Raw genomic sequence first — 23,234 nt, forward strand, 5'->3', positions numbered from 1 at the left:
TGGTCAGTTGTTACAATAACAGATGATTCCTCTGTGTTTCTTCTGTCCTAGGTGACGTTCATGAATTTTAAAGCCAGGTACAAGTGAGAAGAGGGTGTTGGAGCTGCAGTCTCTTGTTTCTGTAAGCTTTCCTCTTTAACTGATCCTAATGACAAGTGTTTCGTCTGAGCCATTGTGTAAACTGAATTGAATGTGGCTGTGAATGCAGCTTCGTTTCAGCACTTTCGTGGACAAAGTGTGATTTTTCTGTTGTGTGTGCTGATATCAAAACTGGATCTGACTGTACATGTACCTCTCACCTTGTTCGCTGTCTCACACAGGGAGCTTTTGATTGGTTTCGCAGCAAATGCAGACCTTCGCTCTGGGTAGTGTTCTGTCCCTGCGCGCCCTCAATAGCTGCTTTCACTTAGTTGAAGAAAGGGGGTCTTTTAACAGCCCTTGCAGGCATCACTCCAGAAGCCTTTTAGCATTGGGACCTACAGTATGCCTCTTAATGGACTTTCTCTCTGTGAGCAATAAAGATTATATCTTTAGTCAAAAAGAGCTGTTAGTAACACTAGCCTGAATTAAACAACAAGGTCATGTTAGCTGCAGGATGATGTATGAAATGTATAGATGGAAGAAGTTGGAGAAAAGTGTGATTCAACCATCTGACTAGTACTCTTTATGAATACTTATTATGGTCCCTACTTGAGTTGTGTCAAAATGAGGCTAAGACGTGGCTTGATTGATTCCTGAGGGCGTCTTAGTAGCAACAGAGACATCCATTATTGGTCAGTTTTCTTTGGGTTTAGAAGGTTGGTTTATGAGTAGTTAAGGGGTGTAAATAGTACTGATATACATTATCCTACTCAAGTAGATGTACTGTGACTTTATAATAATTCTACTCAAGTAAAATATTCAAGTACAAGTAAAAAGAAGCTCAATTAAATAATAGCACAAGCAGCACTCTGCTCAGTATCTGGCAACATTTGTGAGAAAGAGCTATTGTGACCATGTCCTATGTTCAGTGACGTGCTGTGAGCACTAGGGTTGGGTAGGCAGGGCGTTCCAAATCGAGACCACCAATGTCAACACCAATGACAATTTCATATGTTTCTGCTGGCAAGTGTTAATTCAATTCAATTAAATTCAACTTTATTTGTATAGCACAATTTACAACAAAGTCATCTCAATGCACTTATCAAAATATGAAATTCATAATAAAAAAGAAAAAAACCAACAAGATCCACATGAACAAGCATTTAGCCATCTAACAAAATCAACATCATAAACACCATTAAAGAAGCATAAACAATTATTTAATATAGCCTCCATATTCTCCCAACAAGATTTATCTCATGACACGGCAGCACATCTGTTGTTTGTGTTGGAAACACAGAAACACGGAGAAAATGACAACAACAACAACTCAGAACAGCCTCAGTGAGGAGCATCCACAAAGTCAATTCTTCCTTTTGTATCATTTACTGTAGAAAAGTATGAAACATGTTCTGACCTTACCTTTGCTGAAGGTCTGGTAACTCAGGTGTTGATCTCCCATCTTTTAAAAGCTGTCGTTTTTCCTGAAAAAAAAGTTTCTTTATCGTCTCTTGCGCTGTCATCCTGACTGTAGTGTTATCCCGCCCACTAGCTAGAGAATGTCGCAGCAGCGGTCACGTGATATCAATTCACTAATGCACTGTGAACTTAGGTATAGCATTTAGCATAGCGCGGTTACGTCCAAAGGTAGTATGGAGAGCTGCCTTTTTACGTAAATGGTTTTCATCCTGGGGGACTGACTGCGCATGTGCAAACACATAAAAACAAACTATGGGAACAGAGGCAGAGCAGAAACGTGCCTTTGAGAAGGGGTGTGGCCTCCTCTTGCCTTACAGCAGTTAGGAAATAGCGATGTTTAGCAATTTGGGCTACGAAAAGCACAAAATACTGACACTTTCAAACTTATAGGTATTGTAGGCTATCGGAAAGTGACAAATAAATAATTTATAATTATATTATAATTAAAACAAAAAATAAAAATATCATTTCACCCTTTGGTAGGCACTGCCTACCTTGCCTACCCTGACTGCACGTCACTGCCTATGTCACAGAAACAATCATAAAGTTGATATTTCTATTGATTTATGACTCAAAAAATGACAAACTGCACTGAATTTAATAAAAAAGGTCTTGAGGACAATCTGAGGAAATCAAAACCACTGGAGTTAACTTTTGTTCCCATCAATTTGTCTGAAGTTATTTAATTCATCTTGAAACTTGAAATCAAAATATTGTGTCTTTTAACATAAGATTGCTTCTCAAATCTCATACCAGCAGTGAGATGACGACTGGACCCCCCATAACAAAATTCCCCTTTTCAGAAAGCACAAATCACTGTAGCGACAGTGACAATTGATTGCCTTTGAAGGGGAAGCGCAGGGTGCGGGAGAGAATGTTGAAAATCTAGATCTTAGCATTCTATGATAACAAAGGGCTTTGATCAGAAGGATCTCTATAGTCTTTTGACAGCTAGGAGAACTTATAATTGATTTGCATTAGTTCCAATGTGTTGGCCTTCAGAGCATGAAGAACTATTTCCAGTTTCTTGTTTTTTATCATCGAAAACGTCCAAACGCTGCTTCAAGACTAAAGCAGTCTGTTGAAAGCAGCAGCGCATCTGGCTTAAAAACGTGAGTTGCCATGGTAGCGCTTGCAATATAAACCAATTCAAAAGCTCAAAAGTCTTCCACGCGTTTGCATCTTGATGCTGATTGGTCGACGGCATTGAAAATATTACTCGTTCACTTCCTCTCAGGTTTTCTCCTTCAACATATCAAAAAGAAAAACAAGTTGTTATTTTTGGATTATTCAAAACTATTTTATGTTAACTTAAAATGCTGCTTTTTTGATTAAGCCTTTGCAATTATACATTTCATCCAAAAGAAAGAAAAAATAAATGCAATTTATGTGACCTTTTTTCATAACAAATAAAAGCAAATGCAAATAGTTTCTTTTGAAAATCTGTCATCTACTTTGATTAAAATGATTAAAGAGTCTGTCCTTAAGACTGCTCTACTGTAAAGTGTCTTGAGATACCATTGGTTATGATTTGGCGCGATACAAATAATAGATTGATTGATTGATAAATTACTATCCCGGTTTTTCAGTTTTAAAAATCTGGTCACCCTACATCAACAGAGAATGAAACTTTGGGAAAAGTATTGAGCTTCTAATGTCTAACTTGTGGAGCGCTGCCGTTACACATGTCTACAGTAATAGCAGTCATTTGCAAACAATTAGAAAAGTGAGCAGCAGCTGCTGGTTTGATTTGTAGCAGCTAACAAGCTAATGAGCTAATGAACACACTGAGGCTACCTGTTTGGTCCTGAACAATGTGCTCCTCTTGCTCTCTTCCTGTTCAGTTCAGCGTTGAATGTGAACTCCACTCTGTTACATTTAATGAGTAGCATCTAACTACATTTGGCATCGTTCTCAGTACTTAGCCCTGCCTTTACAGTGAACTATTATGTCTGTTTGAGCTCTTTATTTGATTTGGTTGGACATAAGAAAGTCCGCTCGAGCCTGAAATCTCCTGGGAGTTAGCTTCTTTTTTTTTTGTGGTGGGAAAGGAGACGTGGTCAGACTTGTGCTTTAATGTTAGCTCAGCATCACAATTAGTACGTGTGTGTGTATGTAGTTGTTTGTCAGGCTCTATCTTTGTCAATTTATTTGCTTTTGTGTGCGTGTGTGTGTGTGTGTGTGTGTTTTGCACACTCATGCCTCATCAACAACCCTTCCGAGGACCATCTGGTTCAATTTTAGGAGGCTCGTGGCGCTGCGTTGGGGCGGCTCGGGACTTTAAAGCAGTTACAGACGAGCAGTGCCAGTACCTCCCAACTTACACACAAGTCCTCAGTGTGAGGCTTTCTGCCAGTAACAGTATAGACCGACCTTTATGGCGACTTCCCAAACCACCCATGCTCATACTGCACTTTCTCCCTTCTATTGCCCTTGAAATGGGGCCTGCTCTAAATATTATCTCTCCCTATGCTTCATCCCTCGGTTTATCCCTAAGTCGGCAGGGAGAAGAAAGGAGCTGTAGGGCTGAGTCACTTTTTCCCCTCTCTTCTACTCTCCCAAAAACCGCAGGCAGCGGCAGCGGCTTCCTGGAGATGAGCGCTTTTGTCTGTTGTGTGACTGCTGCGGCTTTAGGCAGATCTTCCTCTGATGAGGTAATGTACGAGTTAGATGAGCAGGCAGAGAGAGAAAGCAGGGAGGTATCGGATGAGAGCGACCTCAGGATGGATCTGGAACTGAATTTTAACTATTGATGGATGGATCCGTGCTTTGTTTCATTCTATGTGTGGGTCAACCATATATTTCTCCAATGGGACATTTATCTACTGTAGTGGTGTAGTGGTTGGGTAAAACTATCCAAGTGTCATATGTTAATTCAGTGTTTCTCAAATGGGGGTACGTACACCCCTGGAGCGGGGATGGGCAACTCTATCGCATCGGTGGCCACAGAAATGTGATTGTATCTGATCCGAGGCCCACGTTATCAACATTCATGTCAGCATTCAGAATAATGATCTGAGCATTAATAAAGAAGGAAAAAGGGTTTGTAAGTTTTTACTCATTGTGTGTGGTTTTTGTTATCTTTTGTGTTGATTTGTGTGTTCTTAGGGGTCACTTTTTGTATTTTTGTTGTTGATTTCTGTATTTTTCTGTCATTTTTGTGGACAGGTTGTGTGTCTTTTGAGCTTTTCTGTAATGTGTTGATGTTTTTGTAGTAATCTTGTTTGTTTAAGTGGTTTCTGTGTCTGTCTTTGTTGTCCTTTTGTGTTTTATGAATCATTTTATGTATTTTTGGAATTTTTGGACTCACACAGAGCATATTTTTTGGTGATTAGAACCTTAGTAATATCTACTTAGAAATATAGAATATATGATTTATTATATCCTACTGTATGTTCAACTGCATTGGACCCACACGAAGGAAGTGGAAATTGTTAAAGAGAAGTCTGCCAAAAATAAGGAGAGAAGTTACCACATTTCAGCTATTAAACACTAAGTCCTTACCACAGTCAAGCACAACTACATATTAAACTTAATGTCCCAATTCCAAATGTTGCACTATAATTGCATATGAAAAACAAAACTAAAACGATTAACCATGGTAAATCAGCTTTTATAAACATGTAATTGATTTTCAATCATTCAAGGACAATATCAAAACATATATAAAAAATACATTTTAATAAAATTATGTTATAACACGTGTTATGGCGGAAATAGGTCATTTGAAGCAAAATTGATCAAAGTAAAGTAACCAATTGGTCATGCAAAAAGCAACAGAATTGATTGACAATGTGCTCACTGCTGTCTTTTCTGTGACATTTTCGACAACATTGTGCAGAAAAGGATTTGCAACGAGTGTGTGTGCGTTATGACCGGTGTTGAAGTGCAGCGTCCAGTGTGTGTCAGAACAGAAGAATAAACAGCCGTTGTTCAGCAACTACTACTGTCTATCACACAGAGCCGCTTTTGAACAAATTGGATCCCCGCCGGGCCCCCAAGTGACCCCATCCCTAGTGTATCATGCGTATAAAATGAATATTCACTCTGCTTTTCATACACTCTTTACCCACAACAACTTCACATTCTGCACCTCTGCAAAGCACACTCCTCTGATTGGTCAGATGTTGACTGCTCTCAATCACTGCAGCGACACATGCACGGTTTAAATACAGCTCTTTCTGCTCTCCTTCTGCGCCTCATGGTACAACATATGCCTGCACTGCGTCCATTGAGCATAAGTGCAAATGCATTCCCACTTTACAAAATGTGCCCCCCCAATGGAAGCGTGTGTTCTGAGTTTAGAGCGTGCTTCCAGATCTCCCTCCATCCAACTTCTAACACAGAATTAACCTGGCAAACAGCTTGTTGTTACCAGAAGACACGAGTCGCAATTGAGTAAGTGAGACTCAGTAATAAACCAGGCCTCCCATCAACGGTTTAGAGTTATAAACTGCCTGAAGGTAACACAAGCCAATACCGGCGTGCGCCACTCTCTGCTGCTCCATTTTTCATTTCTCTTCTTGGCCTTAACTTCCTTTTCCTCATTGGTTCTTTTAATTCTTGGGATGTAACACTCTTTTACTTTACTTTGCTTCTTGTAAATTCTGACAAAAAAAGCAGCTTTTGCTTACCTTTATTCATGTGTCACAAAAAATTGTTCCAACTTAGAGTCCATGGTTGCCAAGCAACAGGATAGCTGGCTCCATAGACATATACAGTAGGTCAAGCTCTGACCAAATCTATCTCTATCAGTGTGGAAAGCACAATGTTGTGCCTTAAATGAATTGGATTGGCTCTGACTGAACTGAACCCGCCAGAGTCGCCAGTCAACTCATTGAATTCACCCCCCAGCACACAAATCCACCCGCATTTGGTGGGTGATGGGTGCTAATTTTCAACCCTGATCTACACAGAGCACACACCTTCCATAGAGGAATTGCACCAGATTCACCCAATTTACAGAATTCTTGTTCCCTTTTGTAACTGTCATGGTTCCCTTCGGTCAGGGGTCAAGGTCAAGTTCATCTGTTGTGCTCCAGGCTACGATGGACGCCACCTGGTCTTTAGACCGCAGTGATCTGCCATTTTATCCCCCCCCAAACAATAGGCTTCTTCACCTTTTTTGCATTCTTTGACAAGCCTTAGCTGGAATGAGGCCTTTTTCAGCTGTTAGTCATCTTTCAACACTTCATTAACCCAGTCTGGCTTCAAAATAGTTTGTGTAAAGGTAAGAAAACGAACCGCATTCCCCCTCCTGCTGCACAATCACCAGTTTCAGATGTGTTGTCAGCTTTCTATTGGTGCTGTGACCTGAAATGATCTGAAATCAAATGCACACCAACACCCAAATCTTCATAATTACAGTGTTTTCATTACAGTAGATACTGTATCCTGCATCTCATTTAAAAGCCACTATCAGCTAAAGTTGAGCGACTTTAATGACTACTGATTGCATTCCTACATAGGACGACCCTCGCCTTTGTTTTTGATGCGATCTGATCATTAAGTACGTAAAAGCATTATGGAGGTCTCTTTCTTGATTAGATGTGCCCCATCATTTAACAAAGCGTGCTCGAACTTAATCCAATTAGCCGCATTGTAGCAAGAGGGCGGTTTGCTTGGTTTGCTACAGAACCAGCTACATTATAGAGCAATTAAAGGCAGCGCTGATGAGATAGATGCAGTGATCTTCTGTACCAGCTTTATCCTGTACAGAGTTGTAGGGTTGTTCTGGTTTCTATCCAAGCTAACGCTATCGTGTACAAAGCAGGGAACACTCAACTGGGGTTGGGGTCAATTACATTTTTCAGTTAAAATTACGTTTTCACTTATCTATGTTCAATTACAATTAGAGTGACCTGCAACATCCCAATTACAATTAAACGACAATATATTTTCATCCTCAGAAAGTCAAGCCTAATAAATAACCTAATAAAAGTTAACTTTCCTTTTGTGTTAGCTTTCTGTTAGCATCTCTTATGATAACGGGTCCTAAATCAGCTGTAAAATATACTAAAAACAAATATCTATCATCTAATTTATTTTCTATCTATTGGTTACCATGTTAGGCTTCCTAATCAATGAAAATATAGGTTTTAATATTTTTTGTGTGGGCGTCTGGGTGTTTTTTATGTCAGTATACCCCATCATTTAATGTTTTTTAATGGTAAAATGTGAAAATGCTTGATATGAAACATTTTAATAATTGTTAACTACATATGTGTAGAACTGTACTTAAAACCCCCAGTTTTGCATTAATTATAATTGACAATCTTTACATAATTTTCATGGCATTTACAATTATAAAGTCAATTATCTAAACTCATTTACAATTATGAAAGCAACATATTTTTTTTAAATTACAATTACAGTTATGATTATGCCATAACTGTAATTAATTAACAATTATGCAATCACAATTATAATTGACCCCAACCCTGTCACAGTGGCCAACGACTACTGACCCCATCACATAGAGAGATCATTGAAAAACATTTTAAAGGCAATGTGGAGACAATTAAGCTATATCAACTTAAAACATGCTGAAAACAGCTTGAAGATTGTGCTTTGAGCTCCTCACTTTCAGTTGGCTTCTCTTTGTGCATAGATTGCATGTTCTCTCTAATGGTTTATGGATTACCTGTGTATGCAGGTTTTAGTTGAGTCTCTATTGCAGGGGTCACCAACCTTTCTGAAACTGTGTTCACCGTTTGACTTTACTTAGAGGGTAAGATAAAAAAGGAAGACGACCAGTAACTTAAAACAGTCAGAAATGTTTACGTTTCAACATGCAACACTTTGTTTCTCCTCATTTTTTCATTTTCATCTTTCTATTTTACTAGCTTCTAACAAACACTTTTAACTGGTCATATAACATGTAACATTTGTAAAATGTAACAAATATTTCATATTTTACAAAAATCCACCTTGCATTTTTATACTTATATTTTATATATCATATTATATATAACATACTGTGCCACTGACCTTAATTTAATGCTAAAACTGTATTAGGTGCAGCAGTATTTAACTCTGTTAAGTACTATTCTACATCTTTGTATTTATCTTTGTGAGTTTGAATCCTGGAAAGTGAGTCAGATTTTAGATGGAGCTCATTGGTGAATAGATCTCATGAGGGACCCTCACATGGTCCATGCGAGCTACCTGGGGCCCGCGGGCATAGAGTTGGTGACCCTGCTGTATTGTCTGTATTCCAGTTTAAGCTATGTAACAACATGTGCAAACATATCCTTCCTTCAGCTATGGGATGTGCTGTGGTGTCCATTGGCTCTGATTAAGTGGCTATAGAGAATGAATTAAATAATGAATAATAAATAAAATATAATTAAATTTAATGATTTGAACACAAAAACCAATTAGGTTTTGTTTAGCTGTTTATTCAAGGATCTGTTTGAGTGTCGTGTTACACAGCTATGTTAACACGGCGCCAGCTGGAAACCCTGGCCACTGAGAAGTGAGCGTGGTCGCTGCGTCTCCTGGTGACACCTGCGGGTCCTTTAAAACCACCCTCTCACCTCTGACTGTTCTACCAGCTCAATCCTCTAATCTTCTCTTTTGTTTTGTGTCACTCTCAATTAGCTACAGACCAGAGGAAAGTGTGCGCCGTGAGCTAAGATGAAAGCTTTAATTACTCTCCACTGCTGGTTGTGCTTCTGAGGAGTTGGTTACAGAAGTTGGGATATCAGTAATCAACTTGATGTCTTATTTCCTGTAAATGTTTGAAATTAAGACTCAAAGTCAAAGAAAATTAAATCAGTAACTGTGTTTTATCTTGTAGATTAAACCATAACCTGTATTTTCAAATATAGTTCTGCACCAATCCAAACCTGCAAAGCATAGAATTGATGTTTTTTGTCAGTGGCGTGCATATAAAGGCTCTGCTTTTGGACATTGTGACGTATTAATTGCACCAGTCAGAGGCGAATAGTTTACTGTTGAATGCATAAACTCCAGTTGACTCATTCCCTAATGATTTAAATGTGCAGTGCATTGAACAAAACCCTGTGAAATAGGCAGTCATGAGTTCCTGGAGCTGCAACCATATCATACCTGTCAAGTTTTGGATTAGAAAATACGGGACATTTTCTGGCGCCCACTACGAGCCGTCCCACCTGCCCAACCAAGCTCTAGTATCCCTTATATTTTAAGACAGGTGTACAGGAAATGTAAAATAACCACTTCTCAACCACTTACTGAATACAATTATGTGATTAGAATCTGGTAGGTTGACCTTTATTAACAATGAAATGTGCACACAGAAATTCATCTAACTGAGCTTTACATGCATTTTGATACATAATAAGCTGTTATATATATACTGTATATGAAATATTGTAGTTTTCTATATCGCCAAAATAGAAAACTCGATACATCTTGAGTGTCGATTTATCACGCAGCCCTAATTCCTAAATTATAAAACAGCCTAAATTAAAACATAATTGTGTATATGAAGCACATATGTTTATATACACGTCAACACGTTGCATATTTACTGTTAATTTCACATTGTTTGTCTTTAAGTTAGACATTAACATTTTATTTTCATTATATATTTTATTTTAATTTCTCATGGTTCTCTGGTATTCACTAATGGCTTATTAGACACATTTATTACAGACTTCACATTCTTTAACGCAGCATATTTGTGGCGCTTGTGATTGGATGATTTTTCATGGTGACTTACGTCATTCCTTCCGCTGTGGTAGACGTTAAAATCTCAGTTATTAATCTAACAGAACGTGTAACTGTGTCCCATCCTGATGGTCTTTATGAAGATAAACTCTCTGTCACATTTTACGACGTATTTAAACGAGTTCTTTGGTTTTTTTTGCTGGAACGTCTTCATTCATCATCTCTCTTCTGAGTTGTTTCCGGGTTTGTTGCCTCTGTCAGCACTAATCTCGCGAGAACTGCCACTCAGGCCATTTCAGGTTCAGATCTCGCGAGGCTAGTGACGGAGTTCAGTTTAGTAAGGCGTCTTTTAATAATTATTACATTAAAATACGGGATATTTACGGGAAAATACGGGAAGATGGCAGGAAAGAGGGGTAAAATACGGGTGTTTCCCGGCTAAAACAGGATACTTGACAGGTATGGACCATATTCACGAATGAACCAAAAAGGGTGATCATTGATTGGCTGCAACATGATGAGTGTGATAAATCAAACAGGTAAGCGATAAATGGAAATCTACATTTATGCTTCCTCTATATAGATCACCCAGATACTATAAAATGTGATATCGGTTTTCCCACTGATATTTAAAAACTGAAATGTGCTGCTGTTTAAAACAACTTATTAAAAACAAATATGGCACGTATTCCATACCTAAAGTTGCAAAGTATTCTTATCTTGCACATATCTTTATTTGTTGAATACATTTTGATTAAGCATCACATTATAAGTAGGCTTGACCTGTTATTTCCATTGAGATAAATGTTATGACCTAAAATTGGTTTGGGAGTGGGGAGTCTGTATATACAGTATCGGTTAAAGCTGCAATATGTAAGTTTTTTTTGGCATCATTTGGTAAAAAATCCATAATCATCTTTGAGCATTATTGTAATCCAAAGTGTTCTAAGTGGACAGTGAATATCATCTCCTTCTCCTGGTACTGTAAATGACGTTTAGAAATCCAGGAGCGGGACTCTGGACTTCAGCCAATCAGAGATCTTTCTCCAAACACGTGTGCTCCATGAACTGTTTTGGGCGTTAGACGTCAGACGTGTTCACGTCAGACGTGTTCACGTACCATTGGTAGTAAAATTGCAATGACGGACGTTCCAGCAGAGGTCTCCATCACAGCGTTAGACACAACAGTTACACGGCAAATCATGCGGAAAAAGGCAGAACAAGGTGGAGAAGCTACAAAATAAATCCTCAAACATGTTCAGTAGGAACTAACTGCTTTAGTCTTCGCGGATCCCTGTGACTGTGCAGGGTCCGCCCCACACACTGGTGTCGGAGAGAAAGTGAGAACAGACGGGATAAATGTTTTGGTTTCAAAATGGAGCAGAGAGAGGATTCTACAAACTGCAGCTTTAAGTGCACCAGTCAGAGGTGAATAGTTTACAGTTGTATGCATAAACTACTTTACATCAGACTCATTTTGTTATGATATGCACATTTAAATGAACACATTTAAACCCTGCGATATAGGCAGACATTAGTTCCTGGAGCTGAACCAACCATATTCATGCACAAACTAAAAAGGGTGATTGAAGATGGGCTGCAAGAGTGAAACATGGTGAGCGTGGGGACATTGTTCATGAGGCTGAGGGGAAGACGCTGTTCTTGTGGTGAAGGGTTTCAATCCTGAGGGACCGCAGCTTCTTACCAGAGGGGAGAGTGAGAGGGGTCGGCAACGATCTTACCTGCACGCCTCAGGGTCCTGGAGGTGTACAGGACATGCATAGATGGTAGATTGCGTCCGATCAACCTCTCTGCAGAGGGTATGACACGCTGTAGCCTGCACTTGTCCTTTGCTGTGGCTGCAGCGTACCAGACTGTGATGGAGGAGCAGAGGATGGACTCAATGATGGCAGTGTAAGAGTGCACCATCATGGTCTTTGGCAGGTTGAACTTCTTCAGCAGGAAGTACATCCTCTGCTGTCATTTCTTGATGAGGGAGGTGATGTTCAGCTCCCACTTAAGGTCCTAGGTGATAGTGGTCCCCAGGAGGCGGAAAGACTCCACAGAAGACACCATGGAGTCACCAATGGTGATGGGGCGTTTTTCCTGAAGTCCACAACCATCTCCACTGTCACCAGGTCTCTAGATGGTCAGCCAATGAGGGTGGTGTTGTCTGCGAACTTAAGGAGCTTGACAGACTAGTGACTGGGGGTGCAGCTGTTAGTGTACAGGGATGTACAGTATATAGAAAATGATATTGGAGGCAGTCCCAGTTTGTGATTGCAGTTTCAGGGTTTTTTTCTGCTCTTCGTGGTTCAACCCTTTCAGAACTGGGAAAATATGCAGCATGGGTCAGAGGGGATGTTTTTAAGTGCGTGTTCACCACCTTATCAGAGACACTGTTTCTGTTTACAGGCAGTTGTTGACATGCAGTGTGATGAACACACTGATTTTTGGAGAAAACAATGCCGAACTATGAAGACCAGGGACACTTAAGACTAGAGTAATTGTAATATGAAAGGAGGCCAAATGTATGTGATTGTGTCTACGGAGTGTGTTTGTGAAAGCTCTTGGATGAGGCTTTAAAATGTTTGGCTTTCTTTCAATTGCTGGATCTCTTCCTGATAATAGAGACAGATTTTTGATGCTTTTGCCAGTTTGGCATTTTAAACAGGTCCACATAAGTTAGACAGTCAGAAAATGCTGAATGCAGCAGGGTTTGATTTATCATCTGGCTGCTCTCAATTTAACCTATGGAGTCATACTCAATAATTAATGTCTATTGGCATGTGACCCTATATGCCATACAGTAAACAGCACATCTCATAACTATGTATGAGATCTTGTAGTCAGTTAATATATGGCTGAAAGGCTCACAGACAAGCCCTCAGTCTTAATAAATCAGTTATATCTAATGAAGCTCTTAATTGTGATTTACAGCCTGTGAGTCCAGCGTGGCCACACACTGAAGATGGAGAGGAGGAGTAAACATGGGCCACTGCCTCTCTGTAGTATTTTAACTAGGATGCATCTCAAATAAATTAATCAATATTATAAACTGACTGTGTGACGTTCACAAGATAAAACACTGACATGTTAAATTATGCATTCTATTGAAAAGGCTGCATTATAGATATATATATTACAAGTATATCCTATAAGAGAAAAATATTGCATTACAGCAGTGATGGGCAACTTCTATCAGAACGGGGCCACAAAAATGTGGTTGTTTGATCCAAGGGCCACATTATCAACACATATATTAGAATTCAGAATAAAGACCAATCTCAGCATTAATACAGGAAAGAACAAAGGAATTTTTTTTAGATCTTTTGTGTATTTTTGAATTTATTTTGTCTATTTCCCTATCAATAATGCAAATTTTTGTTGCCTTTTTGTGTTTTTTCAGTCATTGTGTGTTTTTGTTGTTTTTGGTGTTATTGTTGTCTTTTTGTGTATTTTTTGTCATTTTGCGCAATCTTGTTAACATTTTGTGTGTCTTTGAAGCTCTTTTGTGTATGTTGTTGTTTTTGTAGTCATTTTATGTTTACGTGGTTTTTTAGTGTTTCTTTGTTATCATTTTGTGTACTTTTGTCATTTTGTGCATTTTGCTGTTGTTTGCTATGTTTCTGGAGTTTGTGTATTATGTTGGGCTTCATATAACTTCCAATTTCCTGAATTAAAATTTTGTTTTTGGGAACGGCCGAGGGCCGCTGGTTGCCTTTGTCTGTTTTACAGTATACCGGTACCTTTACATTTATACATTTTGACATTTTACTATAACATTATCCTTTGTACTTTTTACACATTTACTAGATGTTTTTGAACACTGGAAAAAGACAAAAAAAAATGTGTGTGCGCTTGTGATGGACCTGTGGTTATTCCTGTTGCTGCCTCCCCACACAATATCAAATGTTTATTTACAATAACCAAATACTACTAAATGACCATGTAATCATGCATTTAAACCCCATTTCTCTATAGTTTGATTTAAAGTCAACTTTATTTGTCTCCTCGTACGAGTAATTGATTGATTTTGAGGACGGGCACTTCTGCATTTATTACGATATGAAAAAATAAACAACTCATACGATGTACATCAAGGCACTGTTGCATACAGTGGATAAACTATGTGTAAACCAACAACATTCTGTACATCAAAATGTATTTAAATCAATCTAATTTGATCTTGGGTAAATTAAAAAGAAATGTAAACCATGATGAGATGTGAGTCATGGTCATGTGATGCACTGGTGACAATGGGACATTGGGACATTGGGAGTTCCAGTCCCGTTGGTGGCCCCTGTCAGTGCCCAATGCTTTTCAAAACATAATAATAATTAAAAAAAAGAAATTTATGTTTTGAGTGAATTTTGATTTATTAAGTTTTTTTGGGGCAAAATTAATTTATCATATATTCTCATACAAATAAATGCTTAACATATGCAATACTCATCCTGGATCTTTTATTATCATATTGTACATGGAGTAAGTTCTTCTGTGTTCTTGCCGTAACAGGTTTTTATTATATTTTCTGTTTGGTCATTTTGTTTGATCCGCTTTTTTTATATATATCGTCTTGTGGTGTTTTTTCCTTTTTGTCTTTTTTTTTTTTTTTTTTAATTAATAATTCAAAACACCCCAAAATAGTCACATATTTACATGTGTACTATTAAAATATTTGACAAATGTCACATGGTTGGTTTATTTTTAAATGTCACGTCCCAGGAGCTCTGTCGTAAAGTGTTAGAGTGAAGTAAGTGACATAGTCTACGCACGTGTTGAAAAGATCTGAAAGGATCAGGCACTGACAGCCCCCAAACATGTCTCTATCAGACCCTGGGCTGGACTCCTATAGGGGGGGTTACTCTGCCTTTGGTCCAATACCAGCTGCGATAGACTCCTGTAACCTGATACAGGATAAGCGAGTACAGATGAAGGGATGTAAGTTAATATATTAGTTGAATGTTATGTGGAGAATCTTGTGTTGGTAGCCCTGCACTGTGCAATGTAATGTTCAAAGTAATACATGTGTATATACTATATTTTTTACCTTTTGGTTAATCAGAATCACCAAAATCTATATATGCCACTTTTGCCAAACTCAAAGTTCTGCTTTATTACTACTTAATTTGTATTTATTTAATTAATTAAACACCAACTCCTGACGTTCTTAAAGCAGGAGTTTCGATAAAACTCTAAGTCAGGGCTCAATTTTCCAGGACAATTGAATCCCACCTTTACCTTAAATCTACAATTTAAAGACTTAAACCAATGTGAGTAAAAGCTGCTGTGATTGGTCAGATTAACTGTTTACAATGTTTGAACTGAGGCCTTGTGTGCAGCCAACAATGTACATTCTCTCTGGGACCGGTACAGGACAATGGTTACCTTGTGTGGTGCGAAGGGGCTGTGATCTCAGCGTGCACACACACACACACACACACACACACACACTGACACACTGAGGGCTCTGACTGCATACATGCACACATGTGTTTTCACACACTCTGCTTTATGTTCTTATTCAGAGAATCAGGAAGCATGACTTATTTACGCTCCTCAGCGAGCAAACTGTTCACAGGAGTGTTTCATCTCCATCAGCCCTACATGCGTTTATCATGAGTATAAAAGGCACGGTCATGGTGTCAGATACGCTCCAACCACGTGCACGCACAGGCCCGTTTTCCCACAACACACAAATACAGTTCAATGTAATTATGTGGACTTGATGGCTTCAGGCAGACCAGGGGACACTCTGCAGAAAGGATTAGTCTGGATTGTGACAGCTTGACATGCCATGGGACACTGACATGCCTCCAACCACCAAACATCACAAGTGGAACTATAGAGGAGTGGGTTTCCTGCTTCAGCACGACCCTCCTCACACCTGTGCTAATGTCTCATTGACCTAATGATGCTTTCAAAACTGTTATTTGTTCGTATTCCTGCTTTAGTGTGAATAGCCCACATCAGACAGATTGGATTTGATAATGTGTAACTACATACACACTGCCACGGATAATCACAATGACATCCCCTCCTCAGACAATTTGTTCGACACATTCTTCATTCACGCAGCTCAATAATTGAACGCAAACGTGTTGTTTATCGAGCGACTAAAAGTCGCATGCCTTCTGAATAATACAGTCATTTCATGCAAACAAAGCTGAGGAAATCCTCAAAGCTCATTCTCGGATAGGGAACAAAGTTCATTGTCATTGGATAGAGAGGCCACTGGGATTACAATGGGGGCATGCAGTGAAACGACTTGTCAATCCTAATCTGGGATTAGCAGCCTTTCGCGCCTCTGTGGTGCTTTAAAAGCCACCTGTTTGGGTGATGCCACAGATGCTGTTTCACTGCCAATCTGCTTGTTTGATTCTATCCTTTATTTTATTTACATCAATTTAAAATTAAATGAACCTTGATTTTGAATAAAATATAATCCAACACTGCTGTCATTTTTAAACTGGTCCATTTGTTTGTTTTCTGTTTGGACGAGTTTTTTACATCACCACAATTTCTTAAGTTTTTAAATCAATCTTTGTTTGATTTTCATTCATTTATTCCAAACCTGTTTTGGAGTATTTTCCTGCTCTGTGATGTCCTTGCATTTAACAGGATTTGAAATAAAGGATGTGACATAATTGTCCTCCTTCGCTGCTCGAAGGCATCAGATCCTCTCAACTCCAAACTTGCTGAATTATAAATAATATGTCATGAACACCTTGGCAGACTCACGCAGTGCATTACAACAGTTGTCGTGATTGTTCTCGGCCTGGGCGAGACTCTGGAGTCGTGTAATGAGTTTGAAGCCCATTTGTTTTTGCTGCTCGCCTCAGGCCCGATGTGATCACTCATGTGTGTGGGCAGCTGTTCTGTCGCTCCTGTTTACTTCTTACTGCTTATGTCACCATAAAATACAATTACTTGTCAATGATACTTTTTAACTGTTGAATTAAAACAACAACTCACCCTGTTTTTAATCTTCCAAGTAGCCAAAAGAAGAAGGATTTTTGTTTACTTCCATTAACAACATTTAAAAGGTTGAATTTAAATTTAATCATAATTTTTTTTTAGATGCGATTTTCTCTATTTTTGACCACTGACGTAGTACATCCATTTTTTTCTGTTTTAAAATTTCCCTTAAACCATTTTATGGCTTTTCAGTAATTTTGACATCTTGACTTGTGGACTAAATTCCTCTAAATTGCCCAAAAAATGTTAGATTGGGATTAATGTAGTTTATTGTTATACATATTATAATATATTTTATACCCTTTAGGAGTATTGAACCCAAACACACTACGATATCTTGTACTGCTACTGTATGTAAGATTTCATAATGTGGGATTTGATGTGAGATTTGACGTGTCCATCTGTTTATCTCATTTAAACACTACTGTTTAAGAGGGCAACAATGAATATGTGTGATATTAAAAAACATGTGTGAGACTATATTCTGTTTCATGTTGCTCATTCCATTTCAGGAAGGTAGTTCTGTTATTTTAGTCCCTTTTTGCAGAAAATCATAGGCCCTAGATTGGTAGATCTACTCTACTCTACTCTAGATATGAGTATTTAACTTTTATTCTACTCAATACATATATTTGAGAAGTGGAGTTCTTAAAGTTAGTGATCCAAAAGCTTTTGCATGTTGTTGAAGACTTCTTACCTGCGCCTTTCCTTCCGTGGACTAGGGGGGTGCACGTGTGGGTCAGGTGGATAAGTGTCACAGTGATGTCTGCATGCCCTCACTTTAATCAAATGCAGTCAAGTGAAGGAAAAGTGTCAATTTTTCAAAAATAAAACCAATGGAACATATATAAAAGCAATATAGAATTCATTTTTTAAAACTTTGTTTTTTCTTCTTTGCGGGTCGATAATGGTCCATGACTCAGTGGTTGGGGACCACTGCTTTAGGGCGCTAACCTTGGTTTGCTAATCATCATTTAACTGCACCCTGGTGTGCACTAGTACATCTCACCCTGCCAGTCTTCTTTATTTTAAAAACAACCAGAGAGAATATAAAGGGTGACCTGCAGAGGTGAACATCCAGCTCTGGCATTTTGTGTCCAGACCAGCCCACTACATTATCAGAGACACCACGTAGAAGCTGTTATTAAGTCAGTGACGCTCAACATGTGGCTCTGTCTTAATTTGAATTATTTTTCTCCCAGAAAACCTTAAAAGGGGGATTTTAACCCTTTTACTTATTTCCTTTGTCCATCTTTCAACTTCCTTTGTCTCATTTTTGCCCTTTTGTAAAAAGTTCTGACATTTTTTTTCACACTTCCTTCCTTTTGCTAATAAATATCCCTTTTTTCCCAAATTTTTGTCCATTTTTGCAAGGTTTTTTTGACACTTTTATCAAATTGTTGTCCGTTATTTATTTATTTTGGCCTCTTTTCATCCAAATAAGCTAACTTTTGCTCAATAAATACCACTTGTTTCCTTTTCCCCCTATATTTAGCTTATTTTTGTAGCAACTCTCACTATTGTTTGGCATATTTTGCCCTTTTTCTTTCAATTCTTTTTTCAATTGTTTGGCACATATGGTCCATTTAAGCTACCCTTTGCTATTACATATCACCTGATTTCTCTTTATTTTCCCATGTTTTTGCCACTCTTTACTGCTTTTGGTCCATTTTTAGCCGCTTTTCACTCTTTTCTTGCCACATTTTTGGACCATTTTTGGCTACCTGTTACCATGTCTGCCTCCACTTGCTCGTCTAAAAAAGAAATGTACTGGATTGGCCCAATTTGGGTCGACAGCCCACCGGGAAGATGCCTGGTCTGCCAGATTGCCAGTCCACCCCTGGTTACTTGACTTGTATTAAATAAATTGAATCAAACAAAACGTTAGAGAGTTCAATAAAAATGATAAGCCTGGACATTTAAAATATAATCTCCAACATTGTATCTCTTGGTAATTCCTCCTGCAGCTTTCCAGTGTTCGGTGAGGCGTGCTAGTTTTTAAATTTGAAGACCCAAAGAATAAGTGGTGTATGAATACGAGACAAAATGTGCAGCAAAATGTTTGATTGCTGTGAGTGGGACAAACAGGCCTTTAAGCTTCCTCGTGTTGACTTTGGTCTTCAATGGCTTTTTCACAGGTTTACTCTGTATCGTTGCCACTAAGTATACACACTTAATACAGTACACATATACACAAATGTATATGTGTACTGTATTTGTGTTAGCTTGGGGTGTGTTCGTATGCCAGGAAAAATAACAAGCACAAGGCAGGGTGTTGGTTGTTCAGGCCACTCCTGGATTTCTGGGGGTCTGCGGTTTTCGTCCAGCATCACCGAAGTACACAGAGCTGGAGCATAGTGGCATGTGTTTACGCCCGCTGTACAAACGATGCATTCATCGTTTTTTAAGTGTCCGAGAACAAGCTTTGATTGAGAATTTCCATCAACAGCACCACGTCAGAGATTCATCAAAAGTTGAATGTGAGGAGAGTTGAATGGCGGAATCTTAATCAAATAAAAACCTGTTTTCTACAAATCTAAAATAATGGAAATAGTGATCTAACTTCAATATTGCACCGATCTACTTTGTGTATTTTGTACCTTTACGATGACAGGAAACGTTTCACTTTTTTACTTGCGGTAGTTTAGTATCAGAAAATAGCTTTCTTTTGATTATCTACCTGAGCCATTTTTTGCTATGTGCGGACCATGAAATTGTCAGTAAGGCACTAGTGGGGACAAAGGTGACTTTTATGCCTCATCTAAGGAGAAAAAAAACATCAGTTGTCTTTACCCCTGATATAGATACATATAAATGTAGTATATAGGAAAATTAGCTTGTGTTTTAAAGTTGAGTTCTTGAACTCAAAATTTTAGATAAACAGTTTCAATTGTCGTTGACGTGTAGACAATTGTTGTTTCCCTTATGTTGTGTATTTTTATTACTGATCTTGCTTGAGCGGCTAAACTTGAGAAGATGCTTAATTTCAAAGAGAGATTGTAATGACTTTAGCCCATTTAGCTGGTAAAGTGTAATAGATTGTAGCAGAGTTTGTGGACCATGTAATGGATTAGGAATCTCCTCGTGTAATTTGGAGAACTAGGGGGCCCCCAAGCAGAGTCTTGCAGAGAGCCCCCACAAAGCTAGAGACAGATCGTTCATTATCATACAGACATTCTGTCTTGTTCTGATCAGACATCTCCTATCAGTCAACTGACTGTTTAATATATCTTTTTCATCACTAATGATCATAAATCCTTTTAAAAAAAGTCATTTTTTGCCAATAATTTGATGGAATTGTTATGACAATATGGCATTATAATCAATATCGACTATCAACTAGCATCGACTCTGAGACTTTGACATATGATGATATTTCTCGATTGTATAAATGACCTTAATTATATCTGTATGTGGGTGTGTCTGTTCCTTACACCTGTGATTGACAGGGCTAATGTACAGTATAGCTTTAACACAGCACTTTTTAAATACATGCTTTCTATATGTTAAGGTTTCATTTATTCAGATAATGTTTTTCAGGAAAGCTTATCTCCTGACATCTTTCACCGGTCAACTTTCAGTCTTCCTCAGAGGTGATATGCTGTTTGATGTATCTCTCATGAGGAATTAACAATGAGATTTAGTTTGGAAGGAGAGTTTCCACTCGCCTGTGCATACTGAGCGGCTTTCATGGAGACGTTCATTTCACAAGATGATTCATTAGTTAAAAATTCAGTAAACAAAATTGCTTTCCTTGATTTAACGGCAACAACGTCATGGGCTGATTCGGTGTGGGGTGCTTCTGGTGCTGCCATTGAGCATATTCTATTTTGGGAAAGATGCGGGAAAGGGGGAATCTCAGGGAGAAAACAGGGAAGCATGTGTGTGTGCCCGCATTCCACCAGTCTGACCTTTGACTGTGGCCTCTGTTAGCAGCGTTAGGCGATGATCTAATGAGAGTGCAGACAGACCTAAGATTTAGAAGGTGGGAGATGTGTTCTCATAGACGACCGATTCTCCTCTTCGTTCCCCTTATTTATTTACCCAGGAAAAGTAACTGAACACACAGTCTCAGCCTGTCCAACACACTCCAGTCACCCGTTGTAACCACAGAACGGTCTTTGTTACTTTGAGTTTTTCCTTCCTTAGTTACAATAGCATAAATTAGAAACTGCAAAAATATGAAAGTTTGACTTGATAGATTACATTTTTGGTTCTTGGCTGGTGTGTTTGTGTCCCTGGACCTCACTCATCCTTTACAGAGGCAGGATTCTGAAAAATTCACTTTATAATGGTTTTGCTTTAGTGATGTACATTCCTTTAGCATCATTCAGAGGGCCAAAGTTGAAAAAGTTCTGTTTCCTCCGTCCCTTGTTATTCCATATTTTGTAAAAAGTCAGCTCCAAACGGACGAGTTGGATTTTTCCTGAAAATAACACGTCATAAGGTGGAAACTCCTCCTCCTGACAATCCTGGTTCCTCCTACTCCATAAAACTGTGAGCTCCTCCTACCCCAAATGACCTCACAGGCAAAACAACTGCTGCGATGTAGTATAGAATATACATTAAACTTTATTGTCATATATGTAAAGCTACATAAACAGGGAGCAGTTACAATCAGTTTCACTTTTAGTATGCGTTATATTGCCTCCTATCGCCTTTGACATGATCTGACGTGTTTGTGACCCAATGCGACACAGCGGTTGGACACAACAATGGACTATCGTCTTAAATGGACTATTCCTGTAATCAGTAGTGGTAAGGATGAGAAGAAAGCGACATAGCAGCTCCGGTGAGTATTTGAAGCTGCTGACTGACTCTGCTGCTGCTGTGATAAACACACACCATGGAGCTGCGTTTGTCTGACTCACAATCACAATAGCCGCTTAAATAGCCATGTGTTTTACTGTAATGTGCAGTTTTTTTTGGCTGAAAACAACAGCAAGAGTGTGTGGATAGCAAAAGAAAATCGCTATAGTAATAAAGCAGTGGCATGAAGTCTGCGTCTACAGACACGCCCACTCATGCATATATATGAAGGCCTCAAAACAGCCTGTTTTTAGAAGCGTCATGAAAGTGACTTTTCAAAGTCCAGAAAACAGGCGAGTTTGAGAAAATAAACCTCAGATACTATGTAGTTGGGGTTCTTAGAACAAGTGGCGATGGGTGAAAAAGAGCATCATACTGGAGCTTTAAACTCTAGGCTTTGGTTTAATAACACAAGGAAGACTGCAAATGTTTTCTACTGCATGGACACCACTGACAGTTCTCGGGAATGATGCTTGTGTTGCTACACAGAGAGCTTTTGTGTCGACTTTTCTTTACCTTCAGTTTGGACTTGAACTTCTTTGTTTAGGCTGTCTATAAGATAAACAATTCCAAGGAAAGGTCCTCATTTTCTTTCTTCTCCTGTTTTCTCTCACTCTCTTTTAATTCCCTGTCTTTCTTTCCCGTCGGTATTTCCTCCCTTCCTGGACGACTGGAGATTTTACACCCAATTGGTGGAGTCGGAGGCCTTTGTCGGAGCCCTTCTCTCACTCCACAAGTGGCAGAAGGGACCTGGGTTGTGAATGGCGCTTTGTGTGCTGTTTTTCTAAGAGGGGGCCCTCGCTCTCTCACTCTCATCTGTCACAGGTCCCTCTACGTCCACACTTCACAATGCTTGATTGTTTCTGCCAAGTCGCCAGGTTCCAGGCCAGATCTGAACAACGCTTTACTGCCAAATTCCAACACTGCTTTTCACTTTCCTCTCTTATTACAAAAGGATTCAAAGTTACTCTCCTCATTTTAGAGAAAAGTTTAGAAACACCTTGTTTGTCTTGTATTATATAATTTAAGCAGGAATACAAGTAAAACAGAAAGAAACAAAGCAAGAGTTACATTTAGGGGGATTCTTTCCAGCATGTATTAGTCTAACTCCGGAAAAATATTATTATTCCTTTGACTACATTTGTTGGAGAAATTATTTGACTTGATGTGAGTTAAAAGCAGTTCATTAAGGCGAGGATATGAACAATAAGAATCCTCACACAACACTG

General features: G+C 38.7%; 1 protein-coding gene across 2 annotated transcripts in view; it reads left to right on the forward strand.

The window, feature by feature from the left end:
* The window catches only part of LOC114465883 (transcription factor SOX-6-like), a 130,953-nt gene that overhangs the window by 20,668 nt on the left and 87,051 nt on the right, over window positions 1–23,234 (forward strand). Inside the window, exon 2 of one of the 2 annotated variants that reach the window (XM_028451191.1) lies at window positions 52–121. The exons of the other annotated variant lie outside the window; for it this stretch is intronic. The gene's annotated coding sequence lies outside the window, so the exon portion shown is untranslated. The remainder of the gene's footprint in view (window positions 1–51; window positions 122–23,234) is intronic. 2 annotated transcript variants of the gene reach the window in all.

The sequence above is a fragment of the Gouania willdenowi genome, chromosome 6, assembly GCF_900634775.1.
Source record: "Gouania willdenowi chromosome 6, fGouWil2.1, whole genome shotgun sequence".
In the NCBI taxonomy this organism is placed as follows: Eukaryota; Metazoa; Chordata; class Actinopteri; order Blenniiformes; family Gobiesocidae; genus Gouania; species Gouania willdenowi.